Source organism: Lissotriton helveticus (genome assembly GCF_964261635.1).
Source record: "Lissotriton helveticus chromosome 1_1 unlocalized genomic scaffold, aLisHel1.1 SUPER_1_unloc_43, whole genome shotgun sequence".
Classification (NCBI taxonomy): domain Eukaryota; kingdom Metazoa; phylum Chordata; class Amphibia; order Caudata; family Salamandridae; genus Lissotriton; species Lissotriton helveticus.
Genome location: NW_027611685.1, coordinates 114,541 through 133,804, shown reverse-complemented (window position 1 = coordinate 133,804; position 19,264 = coordinate 114,541). Strand labels below are relative to the sequence as shown.

The 19,264-nt window shown below is 45.7% G+C and overlaps 1 protein-coding gene across 1 annotated transcript in view; it reads left to right on the top strand.

Annotated features, from left to right (window-relative positions):
* LOC144806077 (uncharacterized) overlaps positions 1–19,264 on the top strand; it is a 215,100-nt gene that overhangs the window by 166,088 nt on the left and 29,748 nt on the right. The gene's annotated exons all lie outside the window — the stretch shown is intronic.

The window sequence follows — 19,264 nt, the reverse complement described above, 5'->3', positions numbered from 1 at the left end:
AAGCTGGTGGCGTGCAAGATTGTGTTTCCTGCGGTGGGTTTACGGTAGGTATTAGTTTGTATTTTATTGTCTACCACACGTAATTCTAAATCTAAGAAATTTATCTTGTCTCTACTGATATCGCAGGTGAACTTCAAATTCAGGCTATTTTGATTAAGTTGTTCAGCAAAATCTCTTGCACTTTCTTCACTCCCTTTCCAAATTACAAAGATGTCATCTATGTAACGACTATAAAGTGTTACATTATGCGTCATTTCCTCCATATGTTTCACCCTGAGTACTTGCTCCTCCCACCAGCCCATATGCAAATTAGCATAGCTGGGGGCGAAGCAAGTACCCATGGCAGTCCCCTGTGTCTGTCTGTACAGCAGTTTATTAAAGGTAAAAGTATTGTTCTCCAAACACCACTCCGTCATATGGAGCAACATTTGCGAATGTTTGTACATATCAAGGCTTCTACGTCCCAAGTAATACTTGATGGCATGTAAACCATCATGGTGTCTTATACTTGTGTATAGGCTTTGAACATCCAAAGTCATAAAAACAAAATCTGATTCCCATTTTACATCATAAATTTTTTTCAGAAAATCTCCACTGTCTCTTGTGTATGATGGTAGAGTTTTTACAAAGGGCTGTAGAAAGGAGTCCACAAATCGGCTAGTGTTTTCAAAAAGGCCCCCTATAGCGGAAATTATGGGTCTACCAGGAGGGCAGGTTGGATTTTTTCATCATGCCATTAGTTCCACCTTGATCCAGGTCCACCATTTCCCTGATGAAAGGCATATCATTAATTCGCCAGTTTGTGTCTCCTGTAGTTCCCTTTTCAGTGTTCATCTCTTTACAGTTAAAGAAATGTTTTCTCAATTTCAGTTTACGTGTGAACTGATGCAAGTCTATCCGAGTTTGAGTGTAATTAAAATTAGTTCGTTTGCAGAAGGATAATCCTAGTGATAAAGTTTTTTCTTCTTCGCTTGTTAAGGCCATATTGGTTAGATTGATTACTGTGTTTTTGTCTTTTTCTACTTCCTCATTTCGTGTGTCCATTATCGTCTGTAGTTCCGTCTGTAGTTCTGTTTCTTTGTATTGTCTTTTTGCTGTCTTACATTTTCCCCATCTCCTGTTTTTCCGTTTCCTGCTTTTTGTATTGATGTTTTGTCCTTGGTGGAATTCTGTCGACCTCGCAGTGGTCTTAGGGTTCTCAGTCTCTCTTCGCGTAAAAAAGCAAACTCATCTGCAGGTGTGGGTACTACTGCGCCTTCGGCCATCGATCCCGATGTGCCCGGTTCTGATTCTGCTCCAGAACTTGCTTCGGATTCCTCAGGTGTTCTATTGTCCTCAGCATTTGAGGTTGTTTGTTTTCTTTGTCTTATGCCATCATACTTTCTCGCAAATGTATAAATGCGCCCTTTCATGTAGTCTGCGCGGTCCCTTTGGAATTTTTCAGCTTTACGTTCCTTTATCGTTTGCTCATATTTATTCACACGTGTTTGGATGTCACTCATTTGTTTAGATATGTAATCTTGATCTTCTTGTTTTTCAAGTTCATGTGCAACATTGGCTAATTGCGCCAAAAGTTTTTCTCTATCCGTTACAGCATACTTTACTAATATTTCCAACATATTTTTAGATGACTGTGCATTATTATTAGCCCACTCTTCCAAAGCCCAAATGTAGCCCAATGTAGCCCAATGAAGCCCAATGAAGCCCAATGTAGCCCAATGTAGCCCAAAGATGGCCGCCAGAGACAAAAAAAACAAATGTAGCCCAAATATCAGCCAGATGTAGCCCAACTATAGCCCAGTGACAGAATGACCAATCAGCTTCGCAAACCTCCGTTACGCGAAGCGGAGCGCTGTTACAGATATATATCTTTTTTTGAACGTTAATTTCTCAAAATCCGCTGGAGCACATATATTGAGACCTAGCAAAGGCACATCGGGCTACCAGTCCCTAATATTTTACCAAGTTTCGTGCAAATCCATTCAGCCGTTCGATTATTATTATTATTATTTTTTTTTGCCCCGCGGGGCCCTTTTAAAACCTCCACATCAAACCTAGGGGGTCAGCGAGGATCTACTATGCCCCCTTATGGTTATTTCCCCCTTTGTTTTGGCCTCCTCTTGTCTCTCGATCCTACCGAGAGACAAGATGGCGGCCGCTACGGACTGTTTGGAATGTTGACAGACGCCGGAGAACCAATCAGCTTCGCTTCACAAAGCTCCGTTGCGCGAAAAGTACGCGTCCTAGGACGCTGCCCGGTCCGCTGTTACAGATATATATCTTTTTTTAAACGTTAATTTCTCAAAATCCACTGGAGCACATATATTGAGACCTACAAAAGGCACATCGGGCTACCAGTCCCTACAATTTTGCCAAGTTTCGTGCAAATCCATTCAGCCGTTCGGGCTAAAAGTGAGGCCAACCGCCCTATGGAAAACTCAATGTTAAAAACACGTTTTGGGACCCCCCTTTTTTCTCGGCCCCCCCTTGACAAACCCCCCCAAATTTTCAAGGGCTGCTCAGAAACAAAATGTGCCATTTTCCTGAAAATTTCAGCCAATTCCGTCCACAAAAGCCAAAGTTATTAGACATAGAATTTTCAAAAATCCCATAGAGAAAAAATCCTAACTATATATACCTACTGGCGACCGCCAGTAGGTAATATATATATATATATATATATATATATATATATATATATATATATATATATAAGATATATATCTGTAACAGCGGACCGGGCAGCGCTCCAGTACGCGGACTTTTCGCGCAACGGAGCTTTGTGAAGCGAAGCTGTTTGGTTCTCCGGCGTCTGTAAACATTCCAAACAGTCCGTAGCGGCCGCCATCTTGTCTCTCGGTAGGATCGAGAGACAAGAGGAGGCCAAAGCGAAGGGGCAAATGACCATAAGGGGGCATAGTAGATCCTCGCTGACCCCCTAGGTTTGATGTGGAGGTTTTAAAAGGGCCCGCGGGGCAAAAAAAAATAATAATAATAATAATCGAACGGCTGAATGGATTTGCACGAAACTTGGTAAAATATTAGGGACTGGTAGCCCGATGTGCCTTTGCTAGGTCTCAATATATGTGCTCCAGTGGATTTTGAGAAATTAACGTTCAAAAAAAGATATATATCTGTAACAGCGCTCCGCTTCGCGTACTTTTCGCGTTACGGAGCTTTGCGAAGCTGATTGGTTCTCCGGCGTCTGTCAACATTCCAAACAGTCCGTAGCGGCCGCCATCTTGTCTCTCGGTAGGATTGAGAGACAAGAGGAGGCCAAAGCGAAGGGGGAAATGACCATAAGGGGGCATAGTAGATCCTTCCTGACCTGTTAGGTTTGATGTACCATTTTGCCAAGTTTGGTGTAATTCCGTTCAGCCATTCAGGCTGTAGACGTATGTAAATGTCCTATGGAAAATTGCATGGGGAAAACACATTTGAAAGTGTTGAAATTTAGAACCAATTAAAATGTTACTTTGATTTTGTATTTGTGTGTGATGAAAGTTAATTGGTTATGTATATATGTCAAATGAGAGGAAAGCACAGCCATTTTGTGATACTACTGTCTGAGGTACATTTGTGAGGAATTTTTGGTGGTGAATTTCTGGTGTTTGATTTACACAGTACTAACACTTCTCCTACTTTTAAAAAGGTGAGTTGTTAATTTGTAAGGGGAACTATGTTCTACACTTGAAGATAATTTGAAAAATGTTTTCTGTTATTTATTTGCAGTCCTTCTGTTATACTAAATACTTGATAAAGTTAGTTTTATATTATGTATTACTAAAAACGATAAATGAAAGTGATTATTTTTTTCTGCAATTTACAGCAAGCAATTTCAAAATAAAATGGCTCAGAATGAAGAGACCGTGGCAATTTCTTTTGAATTGTCCACTACATTGATTGAAATTGAGAGCACCAATAATGAAATATTGTCACAAGGAGGAGATGACTTGTATGATTCCATTAGATTGATTAAAATGGACAGCACCAATAATGAAATATTGTCACAAGGAGGAGATGACTTGAATGATTCCACTACATTGATTGAAATTGAGAGCACCAATAATGAAATATTGTCACGAGGAGATGACTTGAATGATTCCACTACATTGATTGAAATTGACAGCACCAATAATGAAATATTGTCACAAGGAGGAGATGACTTGAATGATTTTTTTGATGAATCTGTTGATGGCAAATTTATCGAATGTTTGGAGACCATAGAGTTACAAGAATCATCATTGCAGACTTTTCATGAGGACATTGCTGATGAGGACATGTTACTAGTTCTTTCAAATTTAGAAAATTCTGAAGAATAAATTTATATTTAGAAATCAAAAATTGTTTGAGACATTATTCATTTTTATTTTTAATTTATGAGGTTGTAGCGAAGTGATTGTAGTATAAAATGAGACTTATAGTATAGAGTGCAACATTTTTATGTTACATGGTAAGTTTACTCATATTTACTTCCCTTCTGCCACTATATTATCTCCAATGTGTATTTGACATCTCTTCTTCATCTCCGGCCTCCTTTCTCTCACTGTGTGTCTCCGATGCATCTTATCGCTGCTATTTTGTGTAATTACAGAAGAGAGTAAAATAAAATAGTTCGGAACGTGAAAAGGGGGCAAAGTAGAGTACTCCTCACCCCCTAGGCCTTTTTAGGCGGTCCCAAAAGGATCAGTTTCTGCTTTCCTGAGAGATTATGGTATGAGTTCCATATACCACAATAACTTGCATTACAACATGCAAGATATCTATCTCCTATTACCAACTTTTGGAGATATTCGCGCTAAGCGCGAATATCTCCAAAAAGTAACACCTGTCCTGAGCAGTTCTTAGCCATGTTATCCAATGGGAGGTGGATAACATGGCTAAGAGCATTAGCTCAGTAATGCATGGATATCGCTGAGTTTTTAGCGATATTCATGCATTGCGGCCGTTTATTATCGCATTTGCGATAAACCTTGATAATAGCAAGGTTTATCTTCGATAATTTCTGACGATGCTTAGCGGTAAAAAATTCGTTGGTAAGCATCGTTAGCGATAAATATCGCTTAACTTTGGTAATATGCCCCAACGTCTGTTAACGTTCGATTCGAAGGAAATGAGGAAGTGTTGAAAAACATTGTTTGCGCCATCTTGCCTTTTTTGAAATGCCACACTTTTGTCGTGCACGGCAGCCATTTTAGATGCCTTGACCAGACCCACTCTCTGCACGCTGTCGATTCGTAGCATGGCTCCTCACCCTCGCAAGCATCTTCCCCAGGCACTGGTCACCCCCGCTCTCTGTCTTATGCATGGGCAATAAACCTCCCCCCATCTGCGCTGCTCTTCCCTGAGAATCACACTCTGTGCCCGCCCGACACCACCCTTTCGCCCTATTCACTACCGCACCCTCTGACACTCCTCTTCCTCTGTGTCCGATTGTCCAGGCTATCACCTAGCCCTGCAGATGTAGTTTATGGCCCCAGCTGTAAAGAATCACCCCTCTTCAAAGGAGTTATAGTAGATCAAGGCCCACACCCGATGAGATCCGTCACACCACACGTGTTCCTACTATCTGAAAACCATCCTGTATTGTGATTGGGGAGGGGACCGAGCCTGAAGCGGAAGATTCCAGGAATGACTCTTTGTACATCAAAGTTTTTACAATTATGTGTCACATTAAAAATATATAGCACTCCAACAAAGTAGTAGGAATATAAAACTTTAATAACATATAAATATATACAACAAAACAAAAACAGTAAAAACATTTAAACAACGAAGAGACCGTGGCAATTTCTTTTGAATTATCCAATAGATTTATTGAAATTGACAGCACCAATAATGAAATATTCTTGTCAGTAGCGGTCTGTTGTGCGAATAGTTCCAAGGCAGCAGAACGCGCTGAAATCTAGATGGCACGAAAGTGATGTCTAGTAAGTTGCCGCCCAGCAAATAACGGCGTGGGGCGCCGCGGGGGTGAGTGAGTCCAGTAGGCACCACAGCTATTCTTACCGGCATCGCAGAATTACTGCTGGGGACAATGCCTGTGCTGTAGCAGGGTCACAGCAGAAACAAAAAGGATTCTGTTGAAGATGTTGTTGGTTTTAAATTTGAAAACAGTTCTGGTGTCAACTGCTATGCTAATGTAGTGGTTAATGTTTTGTTTTCTCTAGAAAATGTAAAAGAGGGGGAGGCAGTCCAAAGTTCAGTTAAAAGGGCAAAGGAAAGGATCGGTGGTTTGAACTATCAGTCAAAAAGGGGAGGGGGTGCAACAATTTTTCCTACCGGGTCACACTGTGCTTTCACCGGAACTGAGGTCTGCAGGATTCTAGTAATTCAAAGTGAGGCTGGCGCCAGCATGGGAGCGCCGACGTCCCGCGGATACAGTTTCGTCACTCCACGGGCGATCATGGCAGTCATTCCCCATCGGGGGTCGGAGACTCCCGCGGCTCCTCTAGAATCTTCAAGGTCGTGGAGGACTACGGTGGTGGAGTCAACCAGTGACCGGGCCATTTCTTTATGCTGGGCCCGCTCTTGCCAGGTCGACCGCCATTTTGAGAGTTGGGTAGCTACTGGCGATCTCGGGGTCAAATGAGCGGACGGGCTCCACCCTGCCGGGCGAGACGTTGCAGCATGGCCACAGTGGAAGAACCCTTTTCCGGGCGCCTGGAGCGCTGAGGGTGCAGCTGGGAAGCCTCCACCTGGGGAGGCGGGAGAGGCCTGTTCGCACCGTCTCTCCCTCCCAGTGCACCCCACGGCGTCTCGCTTGACATTTGTTATGGCCGGACCAGGCTATGAGGACGAGGGAGGGGGGTCGGAGGCATGTGCAAGACATCCCCGCCAGTGTTGTCAAAGCCATTATTCATGAAAGAAGAAGTGTCCCGTCCGTCTTCGGGCCGGGCTTCCGGTAGATGTTGGCCGGACGCCCCTGGCTCTGGCCCCATGAACGGGTTTCTTGGTTTATCGGCTGCAGCCGGATCCCGTCGGCCTCGGCCCCCCGACCGTTGGTGGCCGGACGGGAAGAGCATGTGGCGGGAGTACCTGCAACTCTCAAGGGCCACCGCGGCCGGACTGGGAGAGAGAGGGGAGGGTCGAGGAGACATTCCCCCCCCTGCAACTGTTCAGCGTTGTAAAGGCAATCCCCTGGCCGGGTCCCGCTGGCCTCGGCCTCTCCTCCGGCTACACCCTACGTTAGGATCTCCTGGCCGAGGCGTGGCAGCAGGACCTGCCTTATATGGGCTGCTCCCGGCTGGGCGTAGCCGCAACCCTGCCCCACCTTGGAAGTTTCCAGGCCTGCGTTAACTACCCTTCACTATCTGCAAAGAGAGAGTACTCCTATTAGAAATGAGGGGTGGGGGGCAGCATTCAAAGCAGATCAGTGTGCATAAACACGAAAATGTTTTTACTTACCACGTACTTGACATTCGACAGCTTATGATATTTGCTATTAAAAAACCATTGAAATTCACTGAAAAAACCATAGGTTATAGACCATATATAGTTAGGAATTAGCATTTACAAAACCTTGAAAATTCACTGAAAAAACCATAGGTTATAGACCATATATAGTTAGGAATTAGCATTTACAAAACCTTGAAAATTCACTGCAAAAACCATAGGTTAGAGACCATATATAGTTAGCTGGACATTTTATTGACATAAAACCAATGAAATTCCATATATAGTTAGTTGCACTAACTATATATCGCGCACCCGCAATCCACTGCTGATGATGTCACATATTACATCATTCATGACATGGTCAGTGACATCACTGATGACATCACTGATGACATCTCAAATGACATCACTGATGACATCACTGATGACATCTCATTTGACATCAATGACCACATCACTGATGATATCATTCATGTGACAATACAATGCATCTCCTCACATTTTAATATAACCTCTGTTTCACCCAGTGTTAAAAAGAGAGTATACTTTTTGAAACCATTGACACACCAATACTAGTTACTACATACGCACTCACTGATTGCTACGTCTACACACACCTTCACTCATTCACCCATACAATCATTCATACATACAATCACTCATCTTTACAATACTATCATATGCACTCATACACCTATACAGACACTCACAGTCTGCCACTCATCCATGGAGTTACTCACACACCTAGTCAGTCCTGTAAAGAATCAATGACACTTCCATTTTCTTGTCTATACAGTTAAACATAGAGCACCTTACATTTTCAAACATATACTAACACATACTTACCTTCTTATACAATCATTGATACAAGTACAGATTGATCTGCACAGAGTCACACACCTCCCAGCTAGCCACACACACACTCAGTCTCCCATACAAATAATTGGGCAATCAATCAATAACCCATATAGTTACTCATATAGCTACTGATCAACACATGCAGCAGTTTACAGAACAACAGACATAATGATGCACAGTTTAGTCACTAACCCATGCACTCAGTGAGACACATTTAATCACTCACTCATACAGTCAGTCATGCACCTACTAAATCCTTCGTCCAGACACTTACACATCCACTCATTCTTAAATATGTAAGACATATTTAAACTTTATAGAAACAAAAAATCACTGGATGTTGTTATCAGTGATGTCATTTGAGATGTCATCAGTGATGTCATCAGTGATGTCACTGACCATGTCATGAATGATGTAATATGTGACATCATCAGCAGTGGATTGCGGGTGCGCGATATATAGTTAGTGCAACTAACTATATATGGAATTTCATTGGTTTTATGTCAATAAAATGTCCAGCTAACTATATATGGTCTCTAACCTATGGTTTTTGCAGTGAATTTTCAAGGTTTTGTAAATGCTAATTCCTAACTATATATGGTCTATAACCTATGGTTTTTTCAGTGAATATATATATATATATATTTAATATTTTATGTTGCGATGGTAATTTAAGCAGACTTTACGTATCACTTAAACCATAATAACACTGTATAATGCAGGTTATTTAGTATATGTAAAGACATTCCTAATTAAGTTTATACAACAGTATTGCCATTGAGTAGAATCTATTTATGCAACACCAGCCCTTAGCGTTGTAGGTGGTAACAGCTTAGTGGTCAATTCACATGTTGCAGACATCTATGGAGCCTGCTAAGTATGTGTGCGAAATGTGGCCATGTGCAAAACTGCCTTTCATCCCTACAAGGTTAGGAGACAGTTTTAAAGACTGGTAATGGTAACACATTTTATTTATAGTGTTGTTACTGCATACGACTATCACTAAGTGCTTGGCGAAGGCTACTTTTTCTTGGAATTATGCACCAACAAAATATGTCGTACTATGAAGGGGCAACTACTTATCGTAGAGTAATAGGTGTGAAGAGACGGCGATCTTTGTTTCCCCTGCTTTGCCTTTTTCCATAATCCTTTCCACCAGTCCCTTGGTGCCCAGTGAAGGTCCACAAAGGCCTCCTCTTTGCCAGAAGTTCAGGGTATCCATGTAAAATAAATGTACATATAGTGTAACCCAGTGAAACTCACCTACTTAAACCATGGCTATCTTATAAATCCGGTGTGAATCTTGCCCTCCTGGACCTATGTTGGACACTCCTGCTATACTACTTTCTGCCATTACCCTTGGAAGCTAGTATTTTAGGTCAAGGTGGTGCGCTAATTTTCCCTAATCTGAAGAGTTCCGTTTTCTGAGGGATGTCTCCCATCATCTAATCCCCCACAGCAAGAAATATTACCTGTAAGGAAGCGTTAATTAAGTGAAAGGGCACTCGTCAGGAGGCTACTGTAGTTAGCCATACACATTACGCGACTTTGAGCTATTGGCATTGTAAATGATAATGACTTTTATTTATATTTTTGTTTTTACAACATAAATAAATGACCTTGTCATTTACAATGTCAAGACCTTAAACTCGCGTTAATTTACAATGCTAATAGCTCTAACTTTTGCAATGCCGAGACCGTTGCATTGTAAATGCTTGTTATATTTTTTGACCTGGCACATTTGTATTAGAAGGAAGTTCACCCCACTATCACAATCTTTGTTACATCTAGGCTGAGACCGCTTAGGAGTTGGATTTGTCTTCTTTTTAGTACAGCACATGTTCTATCTTCTAAATTCAGTCTCATGACCAACTACTCACTACCGAAATGTAAATTTGTTGTAATATATGTTAGATATAAAAAAGAGAGGTTAGTGATTTCATGCATAGCTGTAACTGTCTCCATTCCCGTATAGCAAGTCACGCTTGACACCATGAATCACTTCTATCCCTTCTATGATCAGAGGTAAATAGCGGCACAATGTAGATGGTGGCATGCAACACTTACAGTCACTAATGGTCGCTATAATGATGTGCTGTACACACTGATGTACTCTAGACGTTGTCTAGACCCACACTTTTTGTTTTTTGTTCCCAGCCCTGAAGAGTCGTGTGACTCACCACACATGACGAAACACGTGTCGGCTGGTTGTGGACCATAATAAACTACCCACTTTCAAGTTTTTACTGGAATTCCTGCAACTGTTTACTTGGCTTTATCTGTATACACATATTACCTGATTTTACCTATGTTATACCCGGTGTATTTGTGTGCGGGAGCATTGCTGTGTTGATGTGTTGTGGAGCCCCTTAGACTCTACTGTTGAACGGTTAAGGGTTTTACCGTTCGCTCCTACGCACCATAACTTACTTCCTATATATTTACCCACAACGGTTACACGAGGTAGTGCGCTTAATTTCTGAGATTCTATAAACCCAGAAACAAGTTGGAAGGACAACCTGCACAAGGCACAGCTAGCCACACTGGACACAATGTACACCAAAGGCCTGATTTAGATTTCAGCGGATGGTTTATTCCAACACAAACGTGACAGGTATCGTGCCCGCCCCAATAAAAATGCATTACATCCTGTGGCAATTATAATAAGGCATACAGGATATCTGTCATGTTTTGGTGTAGTTCACAGAGTTTTACTCCGCAGAACTCCAGGAAGTGCGAGGGAAACTCTGCCGCACTCTGCGGACTTCCACAAGTGGCAGAGTTTGTTAAGTTGCACTGCTCGCACTGCTTTTTTGTGGCAGGAGTTTGTCCTGCACTGTAAAATCAGCACAAACGGCACTAGGCGTTGCACCAGAGGGTGCTGCTGCTTTCTGCTGCTCGAATTGACATTCTAATCAAGTGGCAGCTTCATCAACGAGAATGGCAGATTTCTACACTCGAATGGTCACAACCTGCCGCGACCTCCCGCAATGAGAAATCTCGCCAGGAGGTCTATAAGTACTAAATGACTGATATCATTGAATATTAAATTATATGAATCAACGTTTGTTTGCCTTATCTGCGCTTATAATGTAAAGGATGGCCTTACAGTGAACCCCTTGTTCCGTTTGACACAAAAGGCCCGGAAGGAGCTGCATCTTACAGAACGTTATCTACTTTAGGAAGAAATAAAGACTTGCTTTTTAAATTGTCTTTCAGGGCCAGGACCGAGCGCTGTAAGCTGCACTAGTTTCAGGGAGAAGGACAGATGCTATGGCGATAGGAAACCCCGCTCAACTCACAATAATGTTCCAATCTTACAGGTTCGAATAAAACAGAAATGTTTGAACCAAGGAAGGTGTTGAAAGTGTCTAAGGTGGCTTTTGAACAGCAAGGTAAAGACAGGAGTTGGTATTTGAGATGATCTTAAGTGAATGGGAAAGGAACGAGAAGGACGGGTCAGTGGCCGGGCTAACTGGCGGAAGCAAGATGGCGACCATGTAAGAGGTCGACTACAGCACTGGCGGGCTGGTCAGGTTAAGTAAATGTTTACACCCCGCTGAAGGAAAAATCGGCGAAAACCGAACATACCAGTGCGGCACTGAAAATCGCCCAATTAAACCAAGGAAACAAAAGGCTTTTTTTTAAGCTAGAACCTTAAGATTTACCCTGTATTCATATGCTGGGACGCCGGAGGAGTCACCTTTCTCTTTGGGCGGCCGTGGTTGGATCTGGGCGACGGTACTTGGAATACTCTGTTTGCAGGTACTTGCTACACCTGTGGGCTCAGCGGTGTGAAGATCAAGTAATGGCTCAAAAAGCAGCAAATACGGAGGCGAAGGCAGCGGCGGCAGCCTGTAAGCAGCGAGGAGAGACGGCCATAAGTTCGAGTGATTTAGGAGCAGCAGCAACGGAGAAAACGCCGGGCGATGTACAGCAAGTGCAAACGCCGACTCCAACTCCGCCGAGAAAAGGCAGAGGCGGGGCTGCGAGAAAGAACCGGCCAGCCGGCCCAACGATAGCAGAGCTGCTGACTCGCAGCAAGGCCCCACAAGCAGAGTCAATGGGGGCTGAAGAAGAGATGACCACGAAGGCGCCCCCTCCACAGAAAACTGCAAGTAAGGCCCAAGAAATTGAGGTGAGCTCTGTTGAAGCCCAGACCCTTCCCCAAAATGGTACAAACGTTACAAACGCTATAAATGAACCACTTTTTCTAAAGGCTGCATTGGAACTTCCTGAAATGCCACTAGGGCAAAACCCTGAAAGAGGTGAAACCCCAGATATTATGGGGGAGCTGGCTAAAAATGCTGAAAATATGTGTGTACCACTGATTGTAACAGAAGTGTTGGAAGACATAGAAGAGCTCCAGAATGCTGCAGTGGAGGGTGCACCAGCGCTAAGAGTTTATTGGCTGTATTACCTGGTGATCAAGATAAAGAGGGCTTGGAGCCTGATAAAGACCCTAGCGACTGCTTCTTTTCTGTCTCTGAAGGGCCGAGTGGTCCGAAGATGACAGGAGTTCATCTCTAGGGGATAGCAATCTCGACACAGACCCCGAGGATAGTGATCCAGACCGCCCAGTAACCACTCTGAGATCCAATAATCAGCCAGGTGCATACGGCTGAGGAGGAAAAGACTTAAAATGGGATTATTCTTCTACTACCCCACTCGCCACCCCAATTACTGGTATACTTTCTACTGAAATTGTGGCAACCCCCCTCCCATTCTGGAAATAATTCACCAGGCCATCCTTTCACATAGGGAGGAAATGCGACACGATAGCCGAAAGGCACAGGCAGCAATGAGAAAGATGCAGGTGGTTGTAAGAAAGTTATCCAAAGCCTTTGCTATTGTGGGGGACAGGGTTTCGAACCTTGAGGAAAGGATTGTTGCAACAGAGTCAGAAGCGGCCGCTGACTCTACTCAAGTAGAGTCTCAAAATGCACAAATTAAGGATATCCAGTGGAAACTGAAAGATTTTGAGAACAGACAGAGGAAAAATAATCTCAGGGTGTTGGGGGTTCCGGAGTGGGCGGAAGGGTCGGACACCAGGGCCTATATAATCGTACCCCATTCAAGGCTCCAGCATCAAGAGGGGAGGATAAACCTCGGGCAATCTTGATATTCTTGTGGAAATTTCTTCTGCGGCAGGCAATCGCAGAGAAGGCTAGACCTGAGTCAAGGAGGACAAGTGGTGGGGTCTCTTTTTTCGTCCGACCGGACTATTGTCATGCAACAGTAGAACGACGGTGGAGGTTAAGACTTTTAATCAAACCATTTCAGGAGAAGAATATCCAAGTGTATTTGATTAACCCGGCGCAGCTCAAAGTGATTCACAATGGTCAGATAAAATACTTTTCCTTGGAAATAAAAGCAAAAGAATACCTGGACACTGTGGGTAACCACAGAGAGTAATCATGATGGTGCTGAAAGGGTAAAGTTAAGGGTATGTTGTATGTATAGGCGGTTTGTTGAATATATATTGGTTAGAGAATTTGAAGATTAGCTGCCTTATGTGACTATTTGTGCTGATGGCTTGCTTGGTGTGGTCAACTAGAAAGGAAGGCAAGGGGTCCTCTGTCTTTTAATCTTTTTGGATTACGTTAAGAATGACCAGCCCGTTATTGCTGTATACATCACATGCACAGACTTAGGTCTGAGCGCTTCACAAGGGTGGTGGGTGTAGGGTGGAAGGGGAGGGGGGGGCTCTGAGGGAGGGTGGGGGATGGAGGGGTTGGAGGGGGGAAATGGGAAAAATGAGAAAACCTGGTGCCTTATAGCTTGGGATTGTTGTGTGGTAGGATCTGGTCATGATATATATGATGTACGGATACAACAGATTGAAGGTGATAATATAAATCGACTATATGGGCAACATTAAAATGTGTACAATTAACATCCGGGGTCTAAATGACTGGAGGAAGAGGCAAAGGCTAGCTCACTTTGTGAACATAAACTGTATTGACGTGCTATGTCTACAGGAGACCCATCTACCCTGGGGAAAGAGACCCCTGCTAAATATAAGAGGCTTTGAGATGCTGACCTGCTCCACGCAAGCCTCTAAAGTTAGGGGTGTAGCAATCTTAGCTAAATCATCTTTGGGTGGAGCTAAGCGACATAAGGCAGGCAGTTCAGGGAGATGGGCAGTTGTTGAGCTAGCAATGGGATGTACACTTTGTGTGATTTACAGGTCTAACCAGGATGATCCGGAGGTGTTCGATTTTTTGGAAAGGGAATTGGCCGGCTGGCCTATCCCAATCATGGTGTGTGGAGATTTAAATATATTTGCTGATCTGACAAGCCAGTCCCCTTATGTAGGTCGGAAACCCCGGGTATTTTGGGCTCGGAGCTTTTTTTTTTTTTTAAAGTCAAATCTTTTTTTATTTTACCCCTTAAACAAGGGGCTGGCAAGAGGCTGACTGTTTACACAGCGTTAAGACTACAACCCACTCTGGGCCGGCCGCGTTAGAGTGTGATGCAATAAATAACAGTTATATGTCCCTCATTCAACTACATTGTACACAGCGTTCCGCCTACAACCTAACAGGGCCGGCTGCGTCATATGGTATCAAATGCACATCAAACAGTCAGCGCCTAAGAAAACCCGGCCTCTAGGACCAGGTGTAGCCTGAGAGCCAAGGGGGTCAGAACAAATAGACCACCAGAGTCCGAACCTCAACAAAATGTCAGGGAAGATAGCAACAGATCAGAGAAGGCAGTAGGAATAAGGAAAGAGATGAGACCAAAGAGGAAGGAAAGTGCAGAGTGTGGCTGAGAGGGTGAGTGGAGAGGGGGGAATTAGTACCTAGGCCAGCGGGTCAACTGGTAGCACCTGCGGTATTAAAGGCCTTACACGCTGGAGCTGTTACAGTAGGAGCCTGTCCGGGTCGGGGGGGGCACAGCATCTTCTACAAGCCGTAGTGCCCGGAGCTTGGGAGGTATGTAGCGCGCATGTTCTACTTCACACAAATATTTCACCAAAGGTTGCCATAGCGCCTTAAAGCATGTGTCGCGAGCCTGCAGTCTAGCTGTGAAGAGCTCCATGGTTATGACATGCCAGAGTCTGACAAACCATGCAGTAATGGGCGGCGCTTCCGTCTTTTTCCAAAATAGAGCAATGAGCTGTTTGGCCGCCCCCAGCATTTGCAGTGTCAGCATCCAGTCGCTCCGAGTCAGAGCCTTCAGGTCAGCAGGGCGAACACCCAACAGCAGCGTGCTAGTGGCTTCAGGCAAAGGAAACCCCAGTACCCCCCTGATGTGGCTTAGAACCTCCATCCAAAAGAGGGTTAGTGCGGGGCAGGTCCACCATATGTGAAGGAAGCCTCCGGTCGCCGATCTACATCGCCAGCACTCAGGGGAAGAAGCAGGGAACATTTTGTGTAGGCGCTGAGGAGTGTAGAACCACTGGGCCATGACTTTATATGCATTTTCCTGCTGTGGAATGCTATGATATGTTTTGCGGATGTCCCGCCACAATGATACGTGCCATCTGCAAACACCCAGTGCCTCAGCTGGGCATACTGCATCCCAGCCTCGAGCGGAACCTTGAATTCCTCCCTGCATTGGGCAAAGGTCTTGATACTGCCCCCATCAAACAAATCTGTAAGCACTCCACAGTTGCCCTGTGTCCACGCATGGAAGGCCCTAGTACGGTGGGCCGGCGGGAAACACGGGTTCCCCTCTATGGGGGTGTGCAGCAAGGGGAGGGTCGTGAGGCCCCGTCGTACTGCCACCCTGTCCCATATCTCCAGCACTGTTTTCGTGGGCACCGCCAAATATGCACTCGGGGGACGCCCCGTCTCATGTTTCCATGCCACATCGCAGATGGTGCGCCCGGTAACTGCTCTGTCCATGTGCAACCATCCTTGCTCACTCTCGGTCACACCCCATTCCACTATAAACCGAAGATGTGCTGCCCAATAGTATTCCACCAGGTCAGGGCAGGCCAGTCCCCCCCCTATCTCGTGGCGTCAACAGTAGAGCTTGGGCGAAGCGGGCCGTCTCCCCCACAGATGAAAGTAGTAAGGTCACGCTGCAAGCCTCTGATGCTGTGAAGCGGGATGGGGGTAGGGAGGCACTGGAATAACTATAAAACCTTGGAGAGGATAGACATTTTAATGGCATTGATTCTGTCCAACCAGGACGGCACGAGTGGCCTCCACCGCCGCAAATCTTCGAGGACCGATCGCCGACACTCCCTCCAGTTAACTTGCGTCCAGTCGTCCAGAGAGGGGGTCACCTGTAGGCCAAGATAGCGAATATGTTGGGACATCCACCGGTAGGGGGCTAACCGTTCCAGATGTGGGATTTCAGTCTGCGGAATGCTGAGGTTGAGAGCCCAGGACTTACTATGGTTGATTCTCAGGCCAGAGACTTGCTCAAAGAGGCACAGCACAGAATGTACTACTGGTAGGGACTCACGGGGCTTTGTAAGCGTGAGGATAAGATCGTCCGTGAAGAGTGCCACCTTATTGTTTTGTCCGCCCAGGGAAATACCGTGGATGTCCCGGGCCCGGCGAATCAGGTCTGCCAGAGGCTCAATTTCCAGGGCAAACAATAGGGGCGAGAGCGGACAGCCCTGCCTGGTCCCTCTACCGATGTCAAACGACTCAGTTAGCTGTCCATTAACTCGGATCCTGGCCCGTGGCGTAAGGTACGGCGCCATTATCCTAGTGATTATCTTTGGGCCTAGCCCTATCTTGTGAAGTACCGCTCGCAGGAAGAACCAGTCCACCCGGTCAAACGCTTTTTCCGCTTCTAAGGACAGGCGACAGGCTGGGATCTTCCAATGACGCGCCTTCCCCACGAGATGTGCGACCCTACGTACGTTGTCCGCCCCCTGCCGATTGCGGATGAATCCAACCTGGTCGGGGTTGATCAAGCCCGGCATATGAGGATCCAATCGCCTCGCCAGCAATTTGGTGTATATTTTGAGGTTGGTCTTTAATAAGGCGATCGGGCGATACGACGCACACATTGCAGGGTCTTTCCCAGGCTTCAGGATTAAAGCGATTTCCGCCAATCCCATATCAGGGGACGGCCCCTCCTCTTCCGTAAACGAGTTATAGAGCCGGAGAAGATAGGGGCAGAGCTGTACCTGGAACATGCGATAGAAGGATAGTGGAAGCCCATCCGGCCCCGGAGTTTTCCCCAAAGGGAGATCCCGAACGGCGGCCGCCATCTCCTCCATAGTTATCGGTTCCTCCATGCTCTTCGCATAATGAGGGTGTAACGTCGTCCCCTCATACTGCCCTAGGACTTCCTCCACCAACTTAGGGGGAGGTTTCTCCTCCTTATATAGTGCAGCGTAATAGTCCCTAAAAGCCCTACATTTGTCCTTTTCAGTCATGACTCTGCCCTCATCTGGCAGTTGGATGTTGGCTATATGCGTTTTAGCAGCACGGACTCTTAGCCTTCTCGCCAGTAGTCTTCCCACCTTGTCCCCGTCCTCAAAGTACCTCTGCTTCAATGTCAAGAGGGACTTCTCCGCCCTATTCGTGCGCAACATCCGGAGCTGTCCTCTAAGGTTAGCCAGTTGCCGTCTCGACCGTAGGGTGGAACCACCCTGGTCTTGCCACTCCGCCTCCTTTATGTCACCCGTTAGCTTATCCTCTATCTCTCGCACCTCGCAGGCCCGCGCAATCAAGAGAGAAGTGATGTGCCCCGTATCGTGGCCATGAAGGCGTCCCAGACTACGGGGAAGGGCGTCTCCGGCAAGTAATTATACTCGAAGTAGGATACAATGGCCCCCCTGATGTCTTCCACGGCCGCCGCATCCCGAAGAATGCTCGGCGGCAGGTGCCATCTCCGTTCCCAGGCCGGGTAAGCGGACGGGTCCTGCAAGACCAACTCAACATGGGCGTGATTGGAAAGTAAGATATCAGACATAGTAGCCCCGAGAGCCTCGCGGATGAGATAATGGGAAATGAATAAATAATCGATGCGGGAATAGGATCGGTGTGCATGTGAGTAAAACGAATAGTCCCTCTGGTCCGGGGAGAAGTAACGCCACGCATCAAACAGCCCCAAATCCGCTATCTGTTTGAACAGCACCGAGGACATCGCTCCTGCATCACTGAAGGAGCCTCCACGGCGATCCAACTCTGGGTTCCAGACCAGGTTAAAGTCACCCCCCATGATGAGTGAGGAGCCTCCCTGCGGTACCTGCTCCCTTAGAAGATCCTGGAGGAAGCGGTCTTGTGCCTGATTAGGGGCATAAATAGTACACAAATTGAAACGGCGGTGCCCAACCTCCACTCTCACTCTAAGGAAGTGTCCATTTCCACCTTGAAAGGGCCTGTCACCTCCCCTCCTGATGCCAGCCCTGCACAGTATCGCCATGCCTGCTGTCTTTGTGTCTGCTGCAGCCCAGAACTGGAGAGGGTACCTAGGGTGCGCCATGAGATTAGTGTCGGCTTGCATGAGGTGCGTCTCCTGTAAGAATATGATGTCGGGTTCTGTCGAAGGAGGTAGTGCCACGACTGCTTACGCTTATTGGGTGAATTCAGGCCCTTCACATTGAGCGTCACCACCTTCAGGGGGCTAGGTGTGTGTGTCGTCATGTCTGAGTCGTGTCGTGAATCATCTGCGCCCCCGAGCATGCCCCCCGCCCACTTCACACTTACAGTAAGCAGTTACCCGACCCGCCCCACACCCATCCACCACCCACAGTCCCCCCCACACACTCCCGGGAGAAGAGAAGAAAGAAAAAAGGCAAGGTAGCAGAGAACAAGAAAAGAAGGAAAAGAGCTGTGAGAAGTTGGCTTGATATATGATGTCCTCAGTTCTGAGGGCACCTTGTATCAGTCCAAACAATCTTTATGGTGTCAGGTTGTAAGTCAACCTTATAGACAAGCTATCCTAAGGGTAGCATGGACTAAGCAGCCTTAAAGGCTTTAACTCAAGAGGTCGTGTTAAGCGAGCTGTTTTACCAATCACAATCCTGTAATATCAAATGAAAGGACACCACACAAGTATATATTATAAAAATATATGTATTTATTACTCA